General features: G+C 42.9%; 1 pseudogene; it reads right to left on the reverse strand.

Moving 5' to 3' along the window:
- Window positions 1-406: 406 nt before the first annotated feature.
- LOC122204588 lies at window positions 407-8,419 on the reverse strand (annotated as a pseudogene).
- Between the last annotated feature and the right edge of the window lie 8,395 nt (window positions 8,420-16,814).

A 16,814-nucleotide genomic window follows, 5' to 3' on the forward strand; every position in this document is an offset into this window, starting at 1 on the left:
CATAACTTGAAATACATCTGAGTCTTGCTGTTCTGAGACAGTGAAGGGATTTCCTCAGTATTTAAATATATTAATATAACCAGTCATATAATCTAAATATAAAACCAATCTCCTGTAAGTTTAGAGATGGCATTTACCATCTCTGTCAAAAGCTGAACGTTACTAATCAATTCCAATCATATTTTTCAAAGGGGAAAACAATGATAGCACTTGCTGAACCAGAATTACTGTCAAAGTTCAAAAAGCTGATTATATGCATGTAACCACAAGCCAATATTATTTAAATCAGGACTGTCCAAAAGAAATATTCTGTCAGGCGTTCATGATCTGAATTCTGTGTATGAGATCAATTTAAACAAGTCATGAGACATTTTTGTTCTGTAATCAATAAGGCAAAGGCTAACTATTACTCCTTAGTAGCTTTTTTGAGATAAGCTATCTAGTCTGCTCTTTCCCTTGCCTTCTTAATGCCAGCAAAGATCATTTTTGTTTCAGGGATGTACTTCTTGGGATTCTCCAAATACTCCATCAGTGTCTCCTCTCCCCAGGAGGTGCCTTTGTTCTGGTTGGCATCCATGTAAGAAAATCCAGGGGTTTGACCTGCCTTCCACCCAAATAAACCATGGAGATTTGGCCCAGTCTTGTGCTTGCCTCCCTTTTCCGCATCATGGCGCTGGGCACACTTCTGAACAAAAATCTTGCCCTGCTTTAACGTCACCCATTTTTTTTTTAATTAAAAAAATTTTTTTTATATTTATTTATTTTTGAGAGAGAGAGATGAAGTGCGAGTGGGAGAAGGGCAGGGAGAGAGAGGGAGACACAGAATCCAAAGCAGGCTTCAGGCTCTGAGCTGTCAGCACAGAGCCCAATGTGAGGCTTGAACTCATGAACCAAGATCATGACCTGAGCAAAAGTCTGATGCCCAACCAACTAAGCCACCCAGGCAATCTAACATCACCCATTTTTAAATTGCTCTTTGGTCGCGCATGAAACGAAGGTGCCTGCTCACAAGCTAGATGCCCCACTCTCTCAATTTCCTCTTTTTTAGGAACCAGTCATTGGATTAGGGCTTACCCTATGACCTTATTTTAACTTGATTGCCTCTTTGATACCCTATTTCCAAATAAGATTACTTTTGAAGGTACTAGGGTTAGACTTCAACATATCTTTTTTTTTTTTTTTTGGTGGGAGGGCTCAGAGCACACAATTCAACCCATAACAGGAAAAATTGTCTGCAACCGACCTTTGGACACCGATATCTGTATCATTTGTAACAGAAGCACACCTAAGAAAACAAAGAGAATGTATTGGAAGGGTATTGGGTAGCTCCTGGAACCGAAGGAGAATTTGAACAAGCAGGCTTTGGGAACAGTAGAAATCTGGGCAGCTCCAGGAAAAAACACAGGGATGTCTCTTTAGGGCCTGCCTTCCAGATGACTCCGCTCCAGTGTCCTTCTGGCCAAGTGCCCCTTCTCTCAAGACACAAATGCCTGGAAGAGTCAGTTGGGTCAGCCTGTGGTGGAACCAGGGACTCTTTAGGGGTTTGTGAATTGGATCCAGTGATAGACAGTCCTGCCATGATCCCTGTGGGAGGGGCAGTTCCCCAAAAGAAAGAGAAGGGCAGCTTCTATCAGAGATGGGGGGAAGGATGTGTTGTGCAGGCAAAAAACCACAGCTGTTTGCTACACATTGTAATTCATTTGAGAAAGATATTTCAGCTCAGGCAGTTACATTTCTAAGTATATTGGCACTTAAAGGAGCCATTTAGTCATCTGGAAAATGCAGGGCTGTGGAAAAATGCAGTGTCACGTGGTAAAAGGAGCATTTGTGGTGGAGTCAGAACAGGTTTTTGTTTTTTGTTTTTAATAATTTGCAAGTGGAATAGCTCTACCCTGACAAGATCAAGAAAAGTTCTTGGAAACAACAAGAGTGTTCAACCAAGTATCAAGTTACTAAATGGAAATAAAAACCATATAATACAAATCAATTTGAAAAAAGGCATAACGGAACCGAAACCGTTATTCAAATCAGCTACCAAGGCAGTTTGTAAAGGAAAAACTCATCAAAAGTGCAAAGGGTTCTCTGTTAAGAAAAAAAAAAAAAAAAAGACACTGGATTCTACTTTCAGGCATAAAAAATGAAGGATGGGAAGACTTGAGATTATAAAGATGTCATTTCTCACTAAGTTGATTTATGCAGTGTAAAAATCTCAGCTAAAAAAAAAAAATCACCTCAGCCAATCAAAATCTTAATTACGTTTTTAAACTTGAAAACGAGAGTCTAAAATTCCTAGGAAAATGTCAGGCCCTCATTGCCAACAAGCTTCCTCCCAAGGAACAGGGCCCAAGTTTTGATTCTGACTCTACCACTGAATGATCTGTGAGACTTTGAGCAAGTATATATATAACCTTTTGGCATCTTATTTTCCTCATCTGTGAAGTGCAATAATTATATTTTCCTGCTTCACAGAGCTGTAGTAAGGATCACGTGAAAGAAAGTATTTGAAAGAGTTTTATAAACTGTAAGGCACTCTTCGTGTTATAACTGTGATTTTTTTTTTTTATTCCCCCAACAATGTTGGGTAAGTGCAAAAATCACAACTCCTCTGTTTTGCAAAAAACCAAACACCTTTTCTCTTCTTAAACTCAGTTACATGATGATTCATAAATGCTGATTTCCATGGAGGGGAGAGAAAAGCTAATGGGCGTTGCTGTTGTGCTAGAGGGAGCAAGTGTTCCCTTGGCCGCTCATGGGTCCTGTGAGCCCAACAAGATGTTTATGCCTCCCAGTGGCCCCCTCTTCTCCATCCCTCCATCCCGAGTTCATTTCCCATTGGTAGAATGGAAGGTTTTGGACTTCATGGGGTTTGAGAGAAAAAAAACTTTGGAGTCTTTACAGATCTTAGTTTGAACCCTGGTGCCAGCATGTACCTTAGATAAGTCACCCTTTCTTTTCCTGGGTTTCAAAATCTATCAGATGGGGATGATAATATTTACTTCACCAAGAAGACTCGAGAATTAAATGTGATAATAAATACAAAGTGCCTGAAGCATGGTAAATGCTTGATAAGTGGTAGCTCTTGTACTTGCCATAATGTTAATAATACATATAAATTAATAAATATAAATTTTATTATTATTACCTCTAAGGGCCTGTGCAGCTGTGAAAGTCTAGGATAATATGTCAGAGCAAAGCTAAAACAGGGAGAAAACAGAAGATTCCCTTAATAGGACTTGAGTTAGTATTGCAAGTGGGACATTCTTCTGGAAGACAGGCTGTGTTCACAGGGCCTTATATAACCTTGGTGACTCACTACTAGAGCTTAGCTCAGCCTTGCCTCCTCTGAAAAAAGGGGAGAGAGGAGGGCAAAGCCATATGGTCTTGGACAGAGGAAGGCCCTGGTTGGGAGGCTGCAGCTGATGGCCCCTCAGAGAGTCTACTCTAACGAGATTTTTATTTTTATTTTTTATTTAATTTGTTTTCATGTCTTTTTATTTTGAAGGACAGAGAGAGAGAGTGCATGCACGTGCACACACACGAGGAGAGGAGGGGCAGAGAGAGAGGGAGAGAAAGAATCCCAAGCAGGCTCCACGCTGTCAGTGAAGAGCATAATGCAGGGCTCGCTCATGATCTCATGAGATCATGACCTGAGCTGAAGTCAAGAGTTGGACATTTACCCGACTGAGCCACCCAGGTGCCTAACTAGATTTTTAAATTCTTATAAAACGTGTATTTAACTGAGGGGTTTTCTTTTTCTGCAAATAATTTTTTAAAAGATGTTTGTTATGTTATGTGTTATGTTATGTTATGTTATGTTATGTTATGTTATGTTATGTTATGAAGACTTCATGCCCAGCTCAGGGCCTAATGCAGGGCCCAAACTCATGACCATGAGATCAAGACCTCAGCTGAGATCAAGAGTTGGATGCCCAACTGACTAAGCCACCCAGGGGCCCCAAGATTTTATTTTTAAGTAATCTCTACACCAAATGTGGGGCTCGAACTCACAACCCCAAGATCAAGAGTCAGATGCTCCACTGACTGTGCCCCTTCTGCAAATAACTTTTGAGGTAGGCACTATTGGTGGCCAATCCAAAGCTACAGCCCTCTACTTCTCTGAGGGCAGAACCCTGATATTGGTCAGGATCAGGCAGCTGTGTGGGTCAGGAGAGAATGGTGCAGCCTCAGGCCAAGGAGTAGGAGGAAGGTTGACTATTCTTGCCAATAATTGGTTTGAGAATGGCCACGTGACACAATTTGGGCCAATGAGATATGAGGGGATGCCTGTCCTGGGGCTTCCAGGAAAGTTTTCCTCATTCTTAAATGAAGGACACCCCTACGCTTTTGGTGTAGTGTAATCCCTGTGGAGGGTGTATTAGTTTCCAATTGCTATGGTAACAAATTACCACAAACTTGGTGACTTTAAACAACACAAATTATCCTCTTAAGAGTTCTGGGAGTCAGAAGTCTCGCTGGGCTGAAACCAAGGCGTTGACAGGTGCTCTGCTCCCTCTGGAGGGTCGGGGCGGGGGGGGGGGGGGGGGAGGATTCTCTTTCCTTGTCTTTTCCACCTTCTGGAGCTTCATTCCTTGAATTCCTTGGGACATCGCCCCTTCCTCCATCTTCATGGCCAGGAATGTAGCAGATCTCTCTCTGCTGTCTTCATGCGGCCTTCGCCAGGGTAAAACCTCCCTCTGCCTCTCTTATAAGGATACTTAGGACTGCATTTAGGGCTTACCTGCATCAGCCAGGATTCTCTCCTTATCTCGAGATTCCTAGTGCATCTGCAAAATCCTGTTTGCCTTGTAAGGTGACATCCACAGATTTCTGGAATTAGGACACAAATATCTTCGGGAGCCATTAATCATTCTACCATAAATGGGATTTGGGCAGCAATTAACAAAGTTACCTGTGCACTGTTTTTAAAGTCAGGTTTATTGAGGTATGGTTTACATATAAAATTAACTCTTTAGAGTGTAGAGTTCTGAGCTTTGACAAACACATAACTACGCAATTACCACCACAGACAAAATGTACAGCAGTTCCATCAACCTAAGAAATTCCTATGTGGTGCCCCTTCGTGGTCAAACCATCCCCTGGCCTCAGCTCCTGGCAATCACTGATCTACTCTCTGTCCCTATAGTATTGCCTTTTAGAGAACATCATATAAATGGAATCACGGAGTATGTAGCTTTTTAAACCTGGCTTCTTTCTCTTAAAATAATGCATTGGAAATACATCCATGTTGTGATGTATCAGTAGTTTGTTCTTTTTATTGCTGGGTGGCATTCAGCTGTAGAGATGTATTACAATTTACCCATCAGGTGAAAGACACTTGAGTTGTTTCCAATATTCGGCAGTTATGAATAAAGCCTCTATAAATGTTCAGATATTGACATGGTTTGTGCGAATATAAATTTTCGTTTCTCTTGAGTAAATGTATAGGAAAGAAACTGCTGGGTTGTATTAGAAATGTATATGAAACTTCATAAGGGACTGCCAAAGTGTTTTTCTTTTTTTTTTTTAATTTTTTTTTTAACGTTTATTTATTTTTGAGACAGAGAGAGACAGAGCATGAACAGGGGAGGGGCAGAGAGAGAGGGAGACACAGAATCCGAAACAGGCTCCAGGCTCCGAGCTGTCAGCACAGAGCCCGACCCGGGGCTCGAACTCACGGACCGTGAGATCATGACCTGAGCCGAAGTCGGACACTTAACTGGCCGAGCCACCCAGGCGCCCCCCAAAGTGTTTTTCAAAGCAGCTATGCTTTTGTACTCCTGTTAGTGATGTATGAGAGTTCCAGGTGCTCCATATCCTCATCAGCATTTGGTATTGTCATTGTTTCTCTCCTAATTTTAATCGTTCTGACAGGTTGCATAGCGATAAAGCAATCCCACTTCTAGAAATCTATCACAGGGATGCCCCGGCAAAAATGCGAAAAGATGTTCATACAAGGCTATCCGTGCAGCTCTGCTTGTAAGTGCGAGAGACTGAAAACAATCCAAAAGCCCATCAATAGAAGACTAATTGAATAAACTGTGGTACCTCCCCCAAATGGAGTATTATGGAGCTGTACCAAGGAGTAAGAAAATTCTCTATGATTATGGTGTGATGTCCAGGGTATTATATATATACATATTATATATATGTGTGTGTGTATATATATACACACATACATATATATTTATGTATATACATATACATATATAAACATATATATAATATATATATAATGTATTTTATATGTTTTTTAATGTTTATTCATTTTTGAGAGACAGACACAGAGTGTGAGCAGGGGAGGGGCAGAGAGAGTGGGAGACAGAAATCTGAAGCAGGTTCTAGGTTCTGAGCTGTCAGCGCAGAGCCTGATGCAGGGCTCGAACCCATGAACTGTGACATCATGACCTGAGCCGAAGCTGGATGCTTCACCGACTGAGCCACTCAGACACCCCTCCAGGATATATTTTTAATAAAATGAGAAATGTAGAAAATAAGGTATAGAGTATGTAATCATTTAACTACAAATAAAAGAAGAAGCTATAAAAATTTAATAAAACACTACAATAGCAGAGAGAGAGACTAGAGAGGATAAGGTAGAATCCAGACTTTTAAAACCTTGTTTTGTAGATTTAACTATGGAGCCCTGTAAGTATTTTATATAAATTATAAACAAAATTAAATTAACAAAAACAATCCTTAGAAATTGAAAGTAAAATGAAATAAAGATGATCCTCCTTTGTACATTCAGTGGATGACATAACGACACAGAATGACTTTGAGTGACTTTTTTTTTTAGTTTATTTATTTATTTTGAGAGAGAGAGAGAGAAAGCGTGAGTAGGGGAGGGGCAGAGAGAGAGGGAGAGCGAGAGAATCCTAAGCAGGCTCCGCATTCTCAGCGTGGAGCCTGATGCGGGGCTCGAACCCAGTAATGGTGGGATCGTGACCTGAGCCGAAGTCGGACGCTTAACTGACCAAGCCACCGAGGCACCCCTGAGGGACTTTAAATCACCATCCCTAAAGGGATATATCCAAAGATGGAAAGACGTACATGTTATGGGATTAAAAGTAAGTAATTACATCCGTGTCCTTCAAAACTGAGACATTTGACTTAGAGATACAGATTAGGATTGTTGAGGCTGAGTGAAAACTATAGTTCTGCATTTCAGTTGGAATTATCAGTATGAACATCCCATACCTTTTATCTTTGGAAAATAATATATATTTCCTTGCTATAACAACTAAAAAGAATGAACAAAATAACACATTTGGGTTTTTTTTTTAATTTTTATGAATATACTTTATTGTCAAATTGGCTTACATATAACACCCCAGTGCTCATTCCAACAGGTGCCCTCCTCAATGCCCAACACCCACTTTCCCTCTCTCCCACCGCCCCACCCCCCATCCACGCTCAGTTTGTTCTCTGTATGTAAGAGTCTCTTACCGTTTGCCTCCCTCCCTCTCTGTTTGTAATTATTTTTTCCCCCATGGCCTTCTGTCAAGATCCACATATGAGTGAAAACATATGATAACTGTCCTTCTCTGACTGACTTATTTCACTCAACATAATAAAAATAACACATTTTGAAGACAATCAGGGAAAAGGAGCCCTTTTGCAGATTTGATGGCACTGGGAAATGATTGTCAATATTTTTAGCTGTGATCATGATATTGTGATTACTTTTTAAAAAGGAACTTGTATCTTTTAGACATATATTCTGAGGTATTTACAGAAGAAGTAATGCAATGTCTAGGATTTGCCTTGAAATAATCTGAAAGGAGGGAAAAGGCATGTGAATGTGTAGATGATACAGGGTGACCGTGCTGTGATGGCTGTGAGAGCTGGTTGATGAGTATGTTGGAGTCATTATACAACTCTTTCTATTCTTAAGTGATTCAATTTTTTTCATACTATAGTAGAGTATTTGTAAAAAAATTTATATGAAAAAGTGTGAATGTGTGTGAGGATGTGATGCTTGGAGCTGCTGCAGCCATCTTGTGACCATAAGCATACAAGCCTGAAGTCAGAAGCATCCAAATTGATAGATATTTCATTTGTGTAAGTTCACACTTGTTAAACTGGCTAATTATAAAGCTAGTTAGTGAGGAAATGAGGTATTTTTGATGGATACAAATATTGAAATTTTTTGCAGTGTATGTACATGAGATTTCTTCTTTGGTTGCAACTAATAGACATGTTAGCTTAGCTTAGGCAAGATTTGGAGATTTATTCTGGGCATTCAGGGCTGTCTCCTGGAATTCTAGTACAGAAATACCACTGAGAGTCGTAAGAAACATAGTTCAAAATGTAAAGTCTGGCAGTATTCTTTCTCCATCTCATATCTCACTGCTCTATCTTGTTGCAGACCAGCATTCTTCATTTTCCAGTCAACGTCAAAGAACATATGCGCATCCATAGTTTCTGGTTTTACACACCTAAGTTCAGTCATCCAGACAGAGGCTGATTTTTGTCCCCTGGACCCTGTTCCAAAAATTCTGGAGGAAGGGATTGATCAGTCTAGAAGCTGGGGCTGTCCTATCCAAGGGCAAGGGCCTACTTCTAGGTTAGTCATGGTCAGGGTCCAAGGTGTGTGCAAAATGACTGATCTGATGGTTTCTGTGGTATTCATGTGAATAGAGTGGGTGGGAAGAACAATTCCCCGAGATGCGGGGGTGGGAAGCAACTGGACAGACAGACGAAAGATATCTGGCTGAGTCAGGCCAGATCACGAAGTTTAGAGTGGGTTCAGAGATGGGTGAGAATGATGACTTGGACAAGGCTTTATTTTGGGAAAAGCAAATGAGCGGTGCAGAAGCCATGCGTGGGACAAGGATACAGGTGAGGAGACTTGGCTCCCTGCTGCCCCTCAGTCCTCAAAGAGGCAAGCTCAAGTTCAGTGGTCAGTATAGTCCCTAAGGGGTTAGGAAGCAGCCAGGCCAGAGGTGCCCAGGCCAACCCTCGGGGCAAAGGCTGTGCCAGCACTCGAGCATCCATTTACTCCCACGTGAGAGAACCCTTGCCGCACCACTGCCCAACATTTGTCCCACATTGTTCTATTTCTTACCATGCCATGAGACCTAAACAGGCCGCACCTGGTCTACTAGACAAGTGCAGCACGACAGCTGCAATCTTCCATCCGTGCAGCTTCTAATCCCATCCCTCCCACCTTCTATTTCGGTTACATGGTATTGAGAAAATCCTGATTCACATGGATAAGTAGTTGCAAACTGAAGCAGTTTTTCATCCCCTCCCACGGCAGCCTCCCGCTGAAGCCACTCTCCGATGAAACTCATCCAGAGCCTTGCATGAGAAGTAAGAAGACATCTTCTGACATCACTAGTAATGGCTAACGGTTGTCAATAACTCCTTGCTCTTCATCAAAATCAGGAGGCCCCAAGATTTAAGGAGTACAAAAAAGTATCCCAAATTGAATAACGTTATCAAGTTTACTCACTCCTTACACTGTGATCCTAAAGAATCTCAATGTCAGCACCGCTCGACCTTCACAAGATTCTGGCAATGAGAAAGTGTAACTAAATCTACCTCACTGCCCCCCTGACTCCTGCCCCTGCAAGGGAGCCCAGACCAACAAAGGCGGTTCACTAAGACTGCAGTCGTCAGGCAGTTAGGAGAACAAATACTACACGATGGCCAGTTAATAATAATGGATTTTTGCATAGAAATAACATAAAGCGCTTCCACATTCTTTTCTTGATTTGGTCTCCAACAGGCCCTTGAGTTGGTAGGATAGATGTTATTTTATAAAGGAGGAAACGGAGTCTCAGAGAAGTGCCATAACCTGTCCAAGCTGCTGACAGATAGAGGAGAAAGCAAGTGTAACTTCAAGTCCTTGGTTTTTCCTTAATCCTTTCTTCCCCTTCCTTCCTTCCTCCCTTCCATCCCACTCCCTCCCTCCCTCCTCCCTTCCCTTTCCTCCCCTTCCCTTTTCCCTTCCCTCTCCCTGCTTCTCCCTCCCTCTCTCCCTACATCCTTCCGTGAGGATCTCTGGATTCCTACTAGGACTTAGGCCCTAGGGTTAGAACTGGGGATTTGAAGATAAATGAGATGGAGTGAGTGCTTTGAAAGAGAGCAGAGGAGACAGATGTCTCCAGAGCTAAAAATAGACACAATGTGGTGTCACCACAGAGGGAGGGAAGATATTTAACTGGACCTTGAAGGGTAAGTAGCATCACCAGGGAGAGGTAATGGAAATGGGAAGGGCACCCTGGGCAGAGGGAACAGAGAACGTAAATGCTTGAGAAGATATAAAAGCACTGAGTGCTGGTGAGGAGGCCATGGGGGAGAAGTGCAGGCGTCCAGGGAAGGAGAGCAAGTGAAGGTGCTGCTGGGCCAAGGAGGGCCTTGAAGGCTGTGCTGGGAAGTTTTTAAGCAGGGAAATGACAGGATTACACGCTGTTTAAAGAAAGATCATTTGGAAGCCCTGATTGGGTGGACGATTTGGAGGATGAAGTGAAACCAGGAGGCTCGGAGACCAATTAAGAGGCGGTTGCAACAGTTCAGACCAAGGATGATAAGGTAAGATCTGAGGCGATGAAGACGGGAGTAGGGGGGCTATTTCACAAGAGATTTAGGAGATGCAGTAACTATGAAGTGGCCTCTGCCATTTTAGTTCTTTCCGAAATTCTGTGTCTTTATCATTTGTTCTTTTCAGAAGATATATTTATATGCTATCACTGTCTAGAGCAAGTTTCTCAAGAATGGTTCTCCTCTTTTCCTGGTTTTAGGTGGGCAGCAGTGGCCTTTTCTTCCCAGGCCCTATTTTGTGGTGCCTGGTTCCTCCATGAAGAAGGTCAGGGTGAGAAAGAGCCCCAGTATGCGGTGGCGGCGGGGTGGGGGGAGCTTTCCACCGAGGTCACCCATGATCAGGCCAGGTGGGCACGTGCTCATGCTGGGCCAATTAGAGTCTTTCTCCAGGGTGTTGAAATTGGATCAAAGAAGCCAGCTGCTGCTTTCTGGAAAGGAGTTGGCAACTAGGTACCTGTTGGTTGATGGTTCAAGTGGTGGTTTTCTGAGAAGGAGAAAAAGCTGGTTTTCAGTGAGTGAGAATAATGAAGCATATGCCTGGAGAGAAACAGAGACAAAGGAAGAGAGGGCTGTGTGTGTTCTCCCAGCACTTGGAGACCTGCTTCCCCCTGATCCTGAAGTCCACAGGTTTCCACCCTTGGCTTCCCTTTGGCTCGAGCTAGCTCCCGGCAATGTTAACTGCACCCAAAGGGACTTTAGGACTTTTGTCTACAGACACTATTACAATGATCAAATCTTCTGGAAGTGCCTTTGTGTTTGTACACTTTACTCTCTAAGTACTTCCCTTTTTTGCTCATCACTGTTGTTTGTTTTTTAGAGTAAACTTTTTAATTGAAGGATAGCATACGTATAGCCAATGTTCCTTTTTAAAAGACCCATCTGTAATCATTTCTTAATTCATTATTCAAAATTAAGTATAGGACAGAATTGTCAATTCTCCCCAAAACATTTACTAGAAAATTTCCCAGTGTTGATAGATAATGGAGGAGTGGAGATAAATAAGGTTTAGTCTGTATCATCCAGAGTTCACAACCTATTGGGGGTGGGTGGATGGGTGTGGAGAAAGACATACAATTAAATTATTGTCTGAAAAGTTCTAAATGCAAAGCATTTATGCAACAAATATTTGTCTAGTGCCCATGATGTACCAGGCACTGTGAAACATGCCAGGAAGTCAGTCCCATGGATCCTAAGTGCTAATGGAAGTATATGAAAGTAGATGTGGCAGAACTGAAAAGGGTCAATTAACTGTATTCCTGAGGGATCAGGAGTGGAGAAGGTAACCTCTGAGCTGAGCTTAAAAGGAGAAGTAGAATGTTGGCAGATGAGGAAGATAGAAAAGGGGCATTTCATGTTCAGGAACCAGCATAGTAAGCAAAGGTATGGGGGTGCCCTGGTTCAAGGACATAACCGAGGAGCTGAGAGAAAATTCCTGCCACCACAGATGGATTATGAGTTGGGAAGACTCATAAGATAGTGTCAGGAAATGAGGCTGGGGGCAGTCCTGGGAATAGGTCACAAAGAGAGTCTTGAATGCTATGTATGACAGAGATGTTCACCGCTCCACAGATACTCATTTCCTCCCCACATTTCCCAGCCTTCTTGCCCTTGGAGGGAACCACATGACTAGGTTCACCAATGGGCTGTAAATGGAGGTCACACATGTCAGTTCTGGGCTCAAGTATAAAAAAAGCAAGTTCTCCCTTAGTTCCCTGTGTTGCCACAGTGACCGGAGGAGGCTGCATGTCCCAAGTGGTGGCCTCTCTGTTGGTCTAGGTTCTCAAATGATTATGCAGAGCACATGTGTGGGACATGTACCATGAGCAAGAAATAAACTTTTATCGTGTGAAGTCATTGTGATTTGGGGTTAATTTGTTACTGCAGCCCAAGTTAGCCTATCCTGACTCCCCAGGCTGAGAACCCTAGAGGTAGAAAGCAGCCTTTAGAAGGCTATAAGCTAGTGAGTAGCACCGTCAGATCTGCTGCTATCCACATGGCCCCTATCCATGTGAAACCAACAGTGTCACTGTCCCATCTCAGGAGGGATGGAGATCATCCAGTTCAGCTCCCACTTTTATCCTTCCCCCCTCCCCCCACCTGAGTATAGATGCCCAGAGCTTTCTTGTCACCACACCACTGAGTCCAGGGTCTCATTCCTTGCTTTGGGCTTATAGGTTTTGTCCTGGGGCATTATGTAGTTATCTGTCACCTGGATAAATGGAGCAGGTTCAGGCTGACATCATATGGTATGGGTGGGCATCTCTCCAACTGGGCAGGCATCCAGTGAGTTACTGATGCTAACAGAGTGACCCATCCACCAGCTGCCCACAAAGGAACAATGTGTATAGGCTAACTTGGTGCAGGCACCTTGAGGTTCTCCCTCTGGTCATGGTTGAGCAGTCTGAGGCAATGCCTCCACTCTCGCTCTGTTCCTCGATGCTCAAACAGTGTCCCTTGAAGCCTTCTTTGCTAGTTCCATTCACCTGCCTCAGTTGAGCTTTGGGTCCTCTTCCCTTTTGGTAAACTGCCCCAGATCAGCTCTCAGACCAGTTTGGTCCTTATGGCAAACCTCCCCATCACTTTGCTCACCTCCAACCCTCTGCCCTTCTGGTTTAGAGAAAAATCTTCCTTTCTTCTTTTGGTCTCCTCCACAGTACTTCCTTCTTCCTCTATTCTAGTTCCTGTTCTCTAGTTCTTTAGCAGAAGACTTGGTGACCTAGTAAATCTAGAGTCTGGATCCTCAGCAATTAATACAAACAGACCAAGAAAGAGAAAGAAAAGATTTCCCTTTTCTTAAGGATAGGGAAGATTCAACACTCAAGCTGCAGAATAAGTGAGAGAAAATAGTTCTGGGCAAAGAAAAGGTCAACTATACACTGTCTTGGTTTTAAACCAGTTTGAGGCTTCACATCCTGCCACATCCACAGTAGCAAGATTTGGGTCCCCCTAAAACCGGAGTCACTGGTCCTAAAGGCCTTCAGCCTTGTGCCATCATGGGGAGCTGTCTCAGCCCTGGAGGACCATTCTTATCTCCTGTTCTTATTAAGTGCCTCCTCTTTCCTTTTCTTTCCCCCAATTCCCAGTGCCCCAAACTCCAGTTTCCTTGGGTAAAGAATTGCTTCAAATCAGAGCTACCTCTTCACCCAGAGAGGTCATCCTTTACTATTGGATGGTTTTAACCTTTTCCCTCCAGACTGGGCTCCAGGCTTTGGTTTGCACAGCCAGGAGGTCCTGAGACCTGAGAAAGCTTTTTCCCAACATGCAAGCAATTTTCTGCAGGAGGTGAGTTCTTCTATCTCTGGCAAAAAGCATATATAGCAATATTTTTGTGTCTCGCAACTTGTGTTTTCTTTCTGTTGTTGTTATTACTTTGAATGGATGATACATTTACATGGTTTAAAATTCAAAGGCAACAAAGGGTATACACAGAAAAATCTCTCTGCCCCATCTACCAGCCACCAGAACTGTCCCCAGAGGCAACCCGTGTTACCAGTTTCTGATGTATCCTTACAAAGTATTTTATACAAGTGCAAGCAGACCCATATATCTCTTCTCTCTCTTCTTTATTACTCTTCACACACACATGCTGGCATTCCATACATGTAGATTTGCACCTTGTTTTTTTCACTTAAACATATAGATAGAGGGGCACCTGGGTGGCTCAGTCGGTTGAGCATCTGACTTCAGCTCAGGTAATGATCTCACGGTTTGTGAGTTTGAGCCCCACATCGGGCTTTGTGCTGACACCCAGGAGGCTGCTTGGGATTCTCTGACTCCCTCTCTCTCTGTCCCTCCCCCGCTTGCACTCGTTCTCTCTCTCAAAAATAAACATTAAAAAAAAATTTTTTTTTAAAACATTTAATCCTTATACCAGCTCTCTACATAAGGCACTATTATTTCCAATTTACAGCTGAGAAAACTGAGATCAAAGATAACAAGTAGCCTGCTGAAGGTGGCATAACAAGGAAGTGTCAGAGCCAGGGTTCCATGGAGGTGTGTGACTCCAGAACGTTCCTCTCCCCCGACTAGAGAGCCTCCTCCTATTAGCCTGCTGAACTGTTGAGAGCCCTGGGGAGGTGTCATTGGAGAGGAAGTGATTACAGTTGGTTATGGGTGAGGCTCAGGAGATGATATGATTTTTTTCAGAGGAAATATAAAGAATATATCGCAACAGGGAAAAATGTTTGCTACATGATACGAGGGGGTGGGGGAAAGCTGTGTGTGTGATTGTTTAGATGTGGTGATCACAGCTATGTAAAAATGGAAATACTTGTGGGTGTGCTGACTTCCCATCCAGAAAATTCTAGGACGTCCTGGGTTTAAGTTTCTGATTGTTGTCAGTCCTATATCAGTTGCTATGCTCTGACTTTAGGAAAGTTGGGGAAATATGACTACTTTCCTTTAAAGACCATGTTGAAAACATTTAAATAGTTACTGTATTTGTAATGCCATGAGCACTTAAATATGTATATATTATGGAACAAATGCTGTGATTTGGGGATACAGTAAGTAATATATATTTTGGTCTTTGTCCCTGGCTCCTAGACAGAGATCTGAAAACCTTTGTAATTTTCCTAAGCGATAAAGGTGCTGGGAACATCTTTTGTTCTAATATTTGGTCTTTGACCCTAGTTTCTGACACAGGGCTCCCGAATCCCTTGGAATTTCCTGGTCGATAGGAGCATCTATTGTTCTACTGAGGAGACCCTTGTGGGGGTTCCTGGAGAGCTTCAGATGGTTCTGGTCACCAGAAAGACCAAGCCATGATTAGAAGCTTGAACTTTCAGCCCAAATCCCCCATCCCCTGGGAAGGGGAGAAGGACTGAGACTGAGTTAATAATTGATGGTGCCCACACGATAAGGCCTCCATAAAAATCCCTGAGCTGTGGGGTTCAGAGTGCTTACAGTTTGCCGAACACAGAGAGGTGTTGGGAGGTTAGTGCCTCTGGAGGGCACGGCTCCTCGCTCTTTCCTCCACACTCTGCTCCCTGCATGCCTCCACCTACTGTCCCTGAGTTGTATCCTTTATAATACACTGGTAACCGAGTAAATCCATTGTTTTCCTGAGTTCTGTGAGCTGTTCTAGCAAGTTATCGAACCTGAGAAGGGGGTGATGGGAAGCTTGATTTATAGCCTGGTGGGTCAGAAGTCCTGGAGGCATCCGCTTGTGATTGGCATCCAAAGTGGGGTGCAGACAGCTTTGTGGAACCGAACCTTAACCTGTGCGGGGCTTTGATGCTGTCTCCAGATACACAGTGTCAGAACAGAACTGAATTGTAGGATACCCTACTGGCATCACAGAATCGGTCAGTGTGGGGGGAAAAAAAACCCTCACATTTGGTTTCAGAAGTAAATTTCTGTGTGAGTCGTAGAGAAGAAACAGTAGTTTCCCTTTATACACACACACACATCACTGTTGTTACAGGGAATAAAGTTGTTTTAAAATATGAAACTTGGAAAAACTAAGTGGTGATATTTGATACAAATCTGGAAGGTTAAGGAAGCAGACATTTTAAGAGGGTATCTTAGCCTTACTAATTACTGTAAATTGATATCAATGTCTTGCCTATTCATTAAGAGGCTACTCCAGTCATTGGATTTCTGTGGTGATTGTTTTTTAAAGGTTAGCCTTGACCGACTCCATTATAATTTTTTTCCAACAGTACCAGTGAACAGAATCAAGAGAGGAGCCTTATATTTATTTCAAACAGTGAAAGTAACAGCTGTCAAATGGTTGTTTCAGAAAGGTTGTTTGGAATTCCTTTATTTGATCATTTGTTCATCCCGCCTTCATGTTAGTTTTTTACAAGTCATTTCACTCATTCATTCACTCATTCCACATTTACTGATCTATTGTGTGCCAAGTTCTGTGCTGGGCACTAAGAGCAAACGGCCAATGAGATTTGGCCCCTGCCCACGAGGGATTCGCTGGTAGCACTAGAAACATAAACAGATGATTGTAACACAGTGTGGTAAGTGCCATTTCAGTTCAATCCAGTAAGTGCGTATTGAGGGTCTGTTCTGTCCAGGTTGCTGTGCTGGGCACTTTCATAGGCAGTAGAGAATGAACAATCTGGCCCTGCCTTCAGGGAGCTCACAGTCTAGTGGGGGGGGGGGGGCGAACAGTAAACAAACCAGTGACTAAATCATTACAAATAACCATCATTTATAAGGGGATTAAGCAGGGTCCTTGGATGAAGAATAACAGGACAGGGGAACCTATTTCTGCATTATTTTCTAGTTAGTGCTGTGATGGACGCATCACA

The sequence above is a fragment of the Panthera leo genome, chromosome D4 (assembly GCF_018350215.1).
Source record: "Panthera leo isolate Ple1 chromosome D4, P.leo_Ple1_pat1.1, whole genome shotgun sequence".
Taxonomy (NCBI): domain Eukaryota; kingdom Metazoa; phylum Chordata; class Mammalia; order Carnivora; family Felidae; genus Panthera; species Panthera leo.